Here is a 10,493-nt window from a genome sequence, read left to right on the forward strand (position 1 = left end):
GTAATATACAAAAAAAATACAGAAAAGTAAGGCAGACAAAACTCAGGATAAACCAAATAACTACTGCATGGCAAAAGCAAGTGGGCTTCATCTTTTAAAACTAATTTTTGTAAATATTAAATTTTAAAACTAATTTAAAACTACTAAAATCAAAACTATTTTTAAAATACTAATTTCTGTATCGAAGTGCCTTTCCTAACTGTGGGCTGCATAAAGGAAAAGGCAGAGGCAGGTGCAACCACCACAGTTTTGGAGATGGGGCTCCCAATAGTAAGTGCTGCAAGAAAACACTCAGCCAGCCTCAATAACATTATTTTCTAGAATGTTCCCCGAGCTCTGCTGGCAGGGAACTGTACCTGCCTTATAAGGGAGAACATAAAGAGGCAATTCTCAAACAGCACATGGTTTGACTTACAAAAGCTTTCCTTAAGGGCAGAATTAATTATGTATCATACAAATCTATTATATATTCTGTTTATACAATTACAAAGCATTACGGTTAATTAGTTGTGGTACAGAATCCTGAAGTAGAACCTGGTTAGAGAGTAAACACATAAGCTGCAACAGTGGTTAACAACTTGCACTTTCATATCACCTTTCACACTGAAGTCTTTTGAAGTGATTTAGAAGTTACGCAATGCAGTGGGCCTGGGTTTTGTATTTTGGGGTTGTTTGTGTGTTTGTTTGATATAAAATTAGAATATGCTAATCTGAAATGGCCGGGGATTCTCAAACCTTTAAGAAATTAAATACAAAATATTCTCTAACCAACTTTAATTCAACTGTTTTTCCCCTGTACTGTCATAGCACCTGAGTGACCTAGTGGTTAATTGTGATCCTGTTATGTTTGCCATTGTATATACATGGAAAACAAGTACTTCTCCATCCTTTTTCCTCTCCTGCCAGCAGTGGGAATCTCTGTCTGCCCCAGTATCCTAAAAGTAAGGACAAAATCCTGATTGTGAAAAGATTTTGATTGGACTGAAGTGTGCAATATTGCACAGGTTTGGTTTTCAAATTCTATTTTTACATTACTTTAATGCAATAAAATGGGCTGACATACCACAATATTTATGCCTCAAAATGTCTGACATCTTTGAACTTAATTGTTTTTTTGCCATCAGATTGTTGAGTGCTGAGTCTTATTGTTGTGTATATGCTGCTACAGGTGTCCAGGGAGAACAAGTGTGTTATGGAAATCTCATCAGTGTCATGTGAGTAGAGTTAAAATAAAATTATTATTTGTTGTGTCATGGGATATTGTACTGGTTACTGTGCACACCCAAAGAGGCAGTTCTTAGAGCAAAAGAGCTTGTTTTATAAGGGAAAATGAAGTAAATGAAAAAAGAAGAAGGGAGCAAGAGTGTGTGAAGATGTTCTGAGGGCTGGAGCACTTCTATGAAGACAGGCTGAGAGAACTGGGCTTGTTCAGCCTGGAGAAGAGAAGGCTCAGGGGAGACCTTGTAACAGTCTTCCAATACCTAAAACGGGCCTACAAGAAATCTGAAGAGGGACTTTTTCAAGGGCGTGCAGTGTCTGGACAAGGGGGAATAGCTTTAGACTAAAAGAAGATACATTTAGATTAGACATTAGGAAAAAATTCTTCCCTGTGAGGGTGGTGAGGCACGGGCACAGCTTGCCCAGAAAAGCTGTGGCTGCCCCATTCCTGGCAGTGTTCAATACCAGCTTGGACAGGGCTTGGAGGAACTTGGTCTGGTGCAAGATGTCCCTGCCCATGGCAGGGGGGTTGGAACTGGATGAGCTTTAAGGTCCCTTCCATCCCAAACAATTCTGTGATTCTGTTTAGTACAGAGTAGATATCTATACTGCAAAATGTAGCACACAACATACAAGTGTACAATTACATTGAAAAGAGTACTCCCTGCTGAAGATGCTACAGACTGATACCAATTCTCAGTTTCCGGAATGCATCATGAAAGTAGTGGGATTTGAGATACCTCTGAAGGAAGGCTGCATAGGTTTGTTTTTTAAAGCCTATTTTGGGTATAGTTCTCTAGGAGAAAGCCTGAAAGATGTGTATGAGAAAATTTCTGAAAGAAAGAAATGTATGGGCAACTGAAAATGGTATTGTTAGCTTGGCACAATGAGCTGCACAGTAAGATACAAGATAAGATTATAGATGAGTGCCCATGGATGCCCCTAACTTGCATTCAAAATGGCAGTAAAGAGGAATGCCAGGAAAGGATACAAAGACAGGCTGATAAAATCATAGAAAGAATTCAGGGAGGTCATCTTGACTTCAGTGTTTTAGGCTCAAGGGGAAACCAGGAATGTGTAACGAAAAGTGGAGAACTTGCGTGGTAGAGACGCACTGATGCAATCACAAGAAATCACTTAAGAAAAAACATGAACAGAGTAATAAGGTAAAAAATAGAGACTGGTGAGGTACATGTTGAAAGAGAAAGTAGGATGGAGATATCCCACAACTGAAAGAGAGGTTAAGGAATTGGCAATGATTTGGAAAAGAAAACAAGAAAAGACAGAGAGTCAGGAGAAGACAAGGTTCCAGAGCCACAGTATGATCAATAATGTCACAGGCTGTGAAGATGGAGTCCTGAGATTCAGTCACATTAATAGTGACCTCAGAAGAGCTGAGTGGAGTGCACACAACCAAATGAAAAGAAAGGTGAAGTTGGCAGAAAGCCACCCAAAGTAATTGGTTTAGACAATGCATTATTTAATTTTAGGATTACAGACAGGAGGAAAAACTCAGCAAAAATCTCAGTGAAAACAAAATGAGGTCGGACATAGGATTTTAAAAAAGATGCACGGGATTGACGTACTTCTGTGTGTGTTGGGACAGACACGAAGAGTTAAGGAAAATAAAGAACAAGTTAAAACAAAACAAAATAAAACCAAACCCCAACTGAATACAAAATTACAGGATTGCTGGTAAAGGAGGAGGGGTGAAATGAAAATGTGATAAGAATTGCCAGGATAAGGGGTTGGGAGAGAGAGGAAAAAGTGGGAGAGAGGATGAAAGGAGAAAGAATGTGGGTTTGTTGATTAGATCTTCTCTTGAAAAAGAAAGAACTGATAACATGGGTAAGAAGGTGGCAGAGGTGTTTGAAGTTGATTTCAGGAGAGAACAATTTAAATTGCATGTTTGTATTTTACAAAGCAAATTCATTTTTAGATTATAAACATGGAGAAGCCCTTACTTGATTTGAATCAATGTGACATACATGTAAAAAGTAAAGATTATTTTCCAGTCACATGTCTGAAGTATAAAAAATACTGAGATCTTCAAATGCTGACAGAAAGTTTCAAAATTACCATGAATTTGTGGGGGATTTTTAAGCAACTATCAGAGAGCAAACTTTTGTCTTCTGCCACTCAGGAAATCTGTGTCAGTGTAGATGAAATATGCTCCCTATGTTAATGTTTGAATTAACATAAAGAGTAAAAAAAAATAATAAGTTAGAAGTCCTATTCCTGTGTTTTATGAAAGTGGAAGTCCACTTTTGCTATTAGTGTTTTCCCAGGTCCCAGGCATTTTCCTGCTTCTTCAATAATCCTGTGACAAATAGCCCCTAACTGCTGTGTAAACATTATTTAATCTATCATATTATTATTCTTACATACCTATAAATTAAGCTTCTTGCTGTTTAAATTTATCAGTGACAGTGATGAGACACATGGAGGTAGAAAAGATTTAGAAGCTCAGCTTGTCCATCCGATAAACCAAAAAGTGGGAATATTCCATCCAGCAGAGGTTCAAGTTCCCAAGTAAAACAGCTTTTCTTCTTTCAAGCTGCAAACTTTCTGAAGAAAAGTTCTCATTTACAAATTCCCATCAAACAATTTATTACATTTAAGTTTCAGTATATTATTGCTATTTTCCATGTACACATGTTAGCTATGCTAAATAACACTAAAACTATCACACTTTATTATATGCAAGTAAAGAATTTTGATTGGTTATAGTTTCATGGAGACACTCAAGAGCTTGAATAGCTGTACAAGAACGGTCTTACATACAAGCCACTATGTAAAGAATAACTATAATGTTTATGAGAACAAAGACCCCCTGGTTTAGCTTTTGCAATAGTGTTTTAAGTAATGCATTTAGAAACTGTAATACATACACTAGCGTGATCACTTTGATCCTTTGATCAAGGCATTGGGTTGTATCGAATGGACATAGCTGTGACTTCTGAGAACCGTGTTAATACACACATCTCACTTTTAAAAGTCCAGGTAGGCCTTTCATCTTTGTGTGTCAGCTTTGTTAAGTGTGCCCCTTGTCCAGTGCCATCTTCCTGAGGATGTCTTGGTGTCTGGGGAATCCCTGCTTTGCTCAAAGCTAGCACAGCCCTTGGGAGCCCAGATGTATCCCCAGCTGGGCTGAGCTCTTGGAGCCACTGGCAGTGATAACAGCTCCACAGCCATGGAAACAAAGAATAACTTTGCCTTTCTACCTCAGTGCAGAGGGAAGAAAAGGATGTTTAGTGCTGAGACTGGGGAGAGTTCAGGTAATAATAGCATTTTAGGAATAACTTATGAAGATACATGTATGTCAGTCAGTTTCCACCTGCCCCTAAATTACACTTGCAGTGCATCACTCCCTGCATCAGCCTTACACACTTATAGAAAAGTATTGGGTTGATCCTACGTATAAGCTAAATTTCAACATGTTCAGAAAGTATCATAAATTCAAAGTACAGAATAAACTGTTATAAGATATATAGGTATGTCTTGAAACTGCCATTTTCTGTCAAAATGTGCAGCATACTCACGAAGATACAGCAGCAGCTCCAAAAAACATTGTCCTGCAACATTCTGGTGTATGGGAATGCTTTAATTAGAAGGATTCTGCAGAACAAGGAAACCTGAATCTTTAGGAGAAAAAATAATCATTATAAAAGGATGCTATTATGAGTTCATATAGATTCAGAGAGAAAAGTTTGTGCTTATTGTAATTACACAACAGAATTTTAATAAAACCAAGGAAGTTAGTTGCTGTGCCAAATTCTCTTATATATCAGCAGTCTGGAAAGAAAAAACCTAGATTTCAATCTACCGTTACCCTATCTCTAAATAATAACAGTACATCAATAGAATAACAACATAACAAGGCTGTTTTGATATAGTCCATGTCTTATTCAAGGAAGAAACTTCTACGAGGAATTAATTGGATGATGATAGAATAACCATTTAAGATTTATATCCACATATCTTCTTTTCCTCCTGAGATACTGAGCCTGTGAGATACACAGAGAAAAAGCATAGCTATTTTCACCAATAAGGCATGTGGATGGATTTCCAATGAGATGGCTTTCCGTGCTTTGTCAAATCAATCCTAAATGTTCCTAATTATATATGATTTCTTAGAACATGTCTTTGGCAATGGTTACTGTACTTTTACTCTGGAAAGGCAAAGAACTCCTACCTAAGGTAATTCTGCCCTTTTGAAGCATTTATTTGTGAGTATCCTTATTGCTGATATTATGTACTTTGTAGTTGTCGTGTTGTCATTTTTTTTTTTGCTGAACAGATATTTCCTGTCTCTCAGTCCATATTGAGATCAACTTTCATTTCTTGGGTGAAAGTAACACTGCTCTACACACAGTGGATTTGCATGGATTATCAATGGAAACACAGTGTCTGCCACACTTCAGAGTAAGTCATCTCTCTCTTCATTGGTCTTCTTCCAGAAGATCAGAGAGAACTTTATCATGGTCCCTTTCCTGCCTAGGGAAAAATCCTTCAGAGGTCCACCCTCCTGGCCTCTCCCTCATGCTGCTACCCCTTCACTGTCCTGCCTGTCCTGGAATGGTGTTCCAGTATCCACATAAAACACTTTACAACTGCTTTTCGTTACATCCCTGTTTAATATTTTGAAGGGGTATGTGATACACAAAAAAATTGCAAAAGGATAGCATGTGTTTGGGCAGCCTCTTCTGTTTTCATGTCAAGTGTTGACTGGTTTTATAATAGATTCCATGCTAAAAATTGTTTTATCAGCCTAGATAATACCAAGGAATTTTGATTTTGTAACTATTCAGATTGACATGGGAGGTAAATGACATTATGCATGGAATTATTTGCTTAAAACATCCGTGACATATGTGGGTTGACACACCTGGATACACAGTTTCATGCTGAGATCAGCCCTCACTCCACAGAAACTATTATGGTTGATTTCAAAGGACTATTGTAAGAAGCAAAAGCTTATTTTCCTAATGCAGGAAAGTGAGAACATAATTCCTTTGCAATGGGGCATACTCAGTAAATACTTGTTAAGACTGAGGTGGCCTTTTCCTAATCTCATTCCTGATGAAGTTGTGATTCCTTTTCACAGCCAGAAATCTTTCAAATAGGTTGGATAGACCGGAAACACAGAACATGTCCACTGTAGATGAAAACACAATCTGTGACCCTACCTGAATAACACAGCAGAACTGGAAGACTACCCATGGCTTATGGGTAACGTGTCACTGGCATGAAATTGAAGCCCAGCATGAGCTCCCTGAACAGCATATGAGCACACACACAGACATAGTCCAGCCCACTGCTTGATTCTGGTGAGGGATTCCCGGGGAACAAACAAGGGGACCAAGGGCTTGGGCCCCTCTCTCTTCCTGCTGGAGGACCTGGTACGCCCTCACCAACCAAGGAACTGTCTGCGCTGCCACATAAGAGGGGACTGCAGTGGAAAGGACCATTTCTGGAAAGAGTGGGAAGCCAGAAAGGATTCCTTCCAGCTGACACAGCACCAACTTCCTATCTTCTGCAGTGGGAGTAAACTCAGAAATCATTTTCTACCTTTCTGGTGGTAGTTTTCACCCCAGTAAGAGCAGCTGCACGTCACCTACCATCAAGAGTGGTTGCTGGCCAGGAGACCTATAGTACTCCTTGCTGGTCTTAATTTTCACCTGCTGTGGACAGATAAAATGATTTCCAGTTTAGCTTGATGATCCTGCCTGCACAAGTGTGCTGCAAGAATGCCACTGCGGTGTTCAGCTGGGTGAATGGTTTAGATGACTACAGTAATTATCAAAAGTACTGGGTTTAGTTTCCCCTCACTTTAATCTGGATCAGATTTGCCAAATAGTTTCAGCTGGGCTTTTTTCCCTAAGATAAATAAAGCTGGAGGAGCAAAAGAAAAAGCTCGTGCCTCTTTTGATGCAATGCCTGGCACTTGAGTGATGCGGAACATATGAGCTATTTAGGCAAGACTTTCCTCTTCAGGATATTCTTTGAATTCAGATTTTTAATTTCCTACCTACAAGAGTTTTCTAATTATCATGCTATTGACTTTCCCTGGGTGGGGTCCCCAGTCTCTGCTCCTGATACTGGTGTATTTTGTGTATATAATTAAACATCCAGGGTGGAGCAGCACCTCTACAAGCAGTGCAGGGGGAAGGTTAGGAGCTTAGTGTCTTCACCCTGAAGGTGTCCAGCTGCAGGCTCTTCTGTCCTTCTTGGACAGAGAGGGGAGGCAAGAACCAGTGCTTCTTTTCTGCCATCCTTCTTTCCATCCCTTTGCTCCTTCAGCAGAGGGAAAAAAAGTGAGGCCCAAAAGAAAGGAGTTTGTGTGTCACAGGGATAGGCTCTGACTGACCTAATATTGTAATGCATTTCATATAGAAATAAGATGGAAGAGTTGTAGTGGAGGGACTGAAGGAGATTCATCTCGGAACATCCTGCCTCCTGAGGCTGGAGGAACCCTGCAAATTTAACCCACGTTGTTGCACCTCAGAGAGTGAAGCAGCTTGACCATGCAGCTGTTTAGCAGGGGGAACCCCTGATGCTAAACTTCTGTGAACTGAGTGCTGCGATTCCTTTGGTTCCAGCTATTCCTAAATAAAATAGCTAATTGCCTGTCAAAAAGGAACAATTTACTCAAATTAGGGCTTCTTCACTTCTTCTTGTCATTATGAAAAATGGAAAAAAAGTATTTTGGGTCAGTCTAACCAAATTTTATTTACTTTATTAGTTTGGCAACTGTAAAAAAAAACATTTCCACAGCTCCAGTTCCAGTGCTGTCTCTCAACAGTTTCCATAAATACAGCAATTAATTTGCACTCTAAAAAGAGTTAGTACTGAAAGAAAAATCAGAACAACCTAGAATACCTAAATGATTCTCTTAGTACCAGCTTTGTCAGTCAAATTAGGCCATCTGTAACATCCTTGCAATCCACAGTTTTTAAATTCCTGTCCAGCTACACCTATGCCACTCCTTTGTTTTCAGAAGCATTAGACAGGATTAGCTGAAGAGGAATCAGGTCTTCAAAGTTAATTAAAACTTGATGGTGACCAGGAAGGCATACTTAGAAGCTGTAGGTAAAGATATTTAGATGCTCAGTGTGGGGCAGTTGTGCCCAGGCTTTCAAGCTTCTCATCTAGGGAAGAAAAATGCCTCTGGTTTCTTTGCAGAACCACCAGTTAAACACAGAATGAACTTTATAGCTGCTTCAGCTTCTCCCTGAGGCTCCTGTCTTCTCCTCCCTCTGGAGGCCCCATCTTCTCAGTGTGGTGCTGTTACATCCTTAATAAGATCAATAATCTTTCTCGGGTTTAGCAGCTTCATGAATTCTGATTAAGCTCCATGACACTGGCTGTGTATTAAGAATAATAGGCAAGAAGAAGAGTTTAGTGTCTCAATCCATGAGGCATGATAGTTTCTTCTTTAGGCAAACTGTTATTGATTTGATCTTGGGTTTTCTCAGCATGGCCTCTGTAAATAATGTGCTAGCACACAGTACACTTACTGTACGGCTCCTCTTCCCTGCGGATCATTTCTTTCTGCTGAAGACTTACTTTAATTGTTCCATGACTACTAATGCGTTTAATTAAGGCTCATGTGGCTAAGGTTTCGGAGAGAATTAGACATGCTTACAAGAATTAGTATAGGAAGAAATCACAAGGATACAATCAGGAGAAAAAAACTGGAATAGCCACTAGCACTGCCTTTCAACCCCACACCGGTGTGTGAGTTTCTGGGCATCATTAAAATTCAATTAAGTATTTGGGAAAAAAAGAAAGCCTGGCACTGACAGGACACATCATCTGACCACAGGAAGCTGTGCTGACAAAAATTCATAATGTGGAAATTGGAAACCCACACTCCGAAGCTTTCCTGTATTAACAGTTTAATGTCCAACTATGGAATATATAATTTATGAGAATTCTCTAATGTGATCCAGCCTTGCACATTTTGCAGTTTATCATTCCTATTTAGAAGGAAAGTGAAGACCAAAACACTCCCTCTGATTTCTGAAGCCAATTTTATCATTTTTAATATATGTATCTCATGGTATTTTTCCACAGACTCCACTTGGCAAGCCCCTATTCTAAATTCTTACCAGTGGGCTCATTTGGGCTCACTTTTTGGCCACTATTTTCCTTTGGAAGGCAGGGAAAAGTTTCAGAGACTTAGACATTTGGAGGGGGACATGATGCAATTGTGCAGAAACATAGACAGGATTATGGTGTTGCTTCACTGTTTTTTATTGAAGTGTCACCTAAATGCAGTTCTGGAATTACCCTTACTGTCAACTTTTGAGATTTGATCTAGCCAAAAACATCCACAAATCCTCTTTCCATACACTTAATGTTCTGGTTTTTTATAGGCTTGTATATGCTCTGTGTTTTAAAAGCTGATTTCTTTGTTGCTTATGGTCCTTCTGTGAGTAAGTTGTACCTAAGCATATTGGTTTAACGACTTTATGGGCTTTTTGTATTTAAACCCTTTCATTTCTGCTGCTTTTTCTGAACTGGATTACATGGAAGAACATTCTGTAAAGCTTCTCTGTAAATCCCATTTTTGGGTCTTTTTTCATATCCGCTACTAGTTGTGAGTATCCACTCCATTGGGAGCCTCCAGAGATACAATAGATGCCAGAAGTACCTTATTTGGGAGTGAACTTAAAGTGGAACGAGAGGAAAAAAAGTCATCAATGTGCTTTATTTGGGAAGGAATCTGTGGCCTTTAAGAAACAGAAAGGGAGGAGAGAGGCCGCAGAGTATTAAAATATTGACAAGGGTAACAGGCAGTACTTCACTGTTTGAAAATACGCAGAAATGCAAGGGGAAGGAGCAGTCAGTGAGCCCTCTCATAGCTGCCATGGTAAAGGTGACTGTGCCCTTCAGAGCAGTTACCTCTGCAGTTAGATTGGAAAGCAGATATCCCCAACCTCGGGGAATAACTTGCGGTAGGATAAATATGCCACAAAGATGAAGCTAGCGGAAATTGAATCCAGAAACAGGGAAACTAAAATTAAATGGAAAACAGTCTGATAAGGAAAAGTGAAAGAATAATCAGTACATGGAGACTAAAAGAAAGGTTTTCAAAAGTTATTTCAAGATGCAAAAGCTTCCCCACTGTTTCCTATTTGCATTTTAAAGTAGTTCGATAGCTTGGACTCAACTAGAAGAGGTCTAACCTGCTTCAGGTCAGTTCAAAGGTGACACAGAAGAGTATTCAAAACATGTTTGTTAAAAAAGTAAACTTCGCTGAAGTTTAA

The sequence above is a fragment of the Pezoporus wallicus genome, unplaced genomic scaffold (assembly GCF_028554395.1).
Source record: "Pezoporus wallicus isolate ANWC-B61680 ecotype Strahan unplaced genomic scaffold, APGP_CSIRO_Pwel_v1 scaffold_2584, whole genome shotgun sequence".
NCBI lineage: Eukaryota > Metazoa > Chordata > Aves > Psittaciformes > Psittacidae > Pezoporus > Pezoporus wallicus.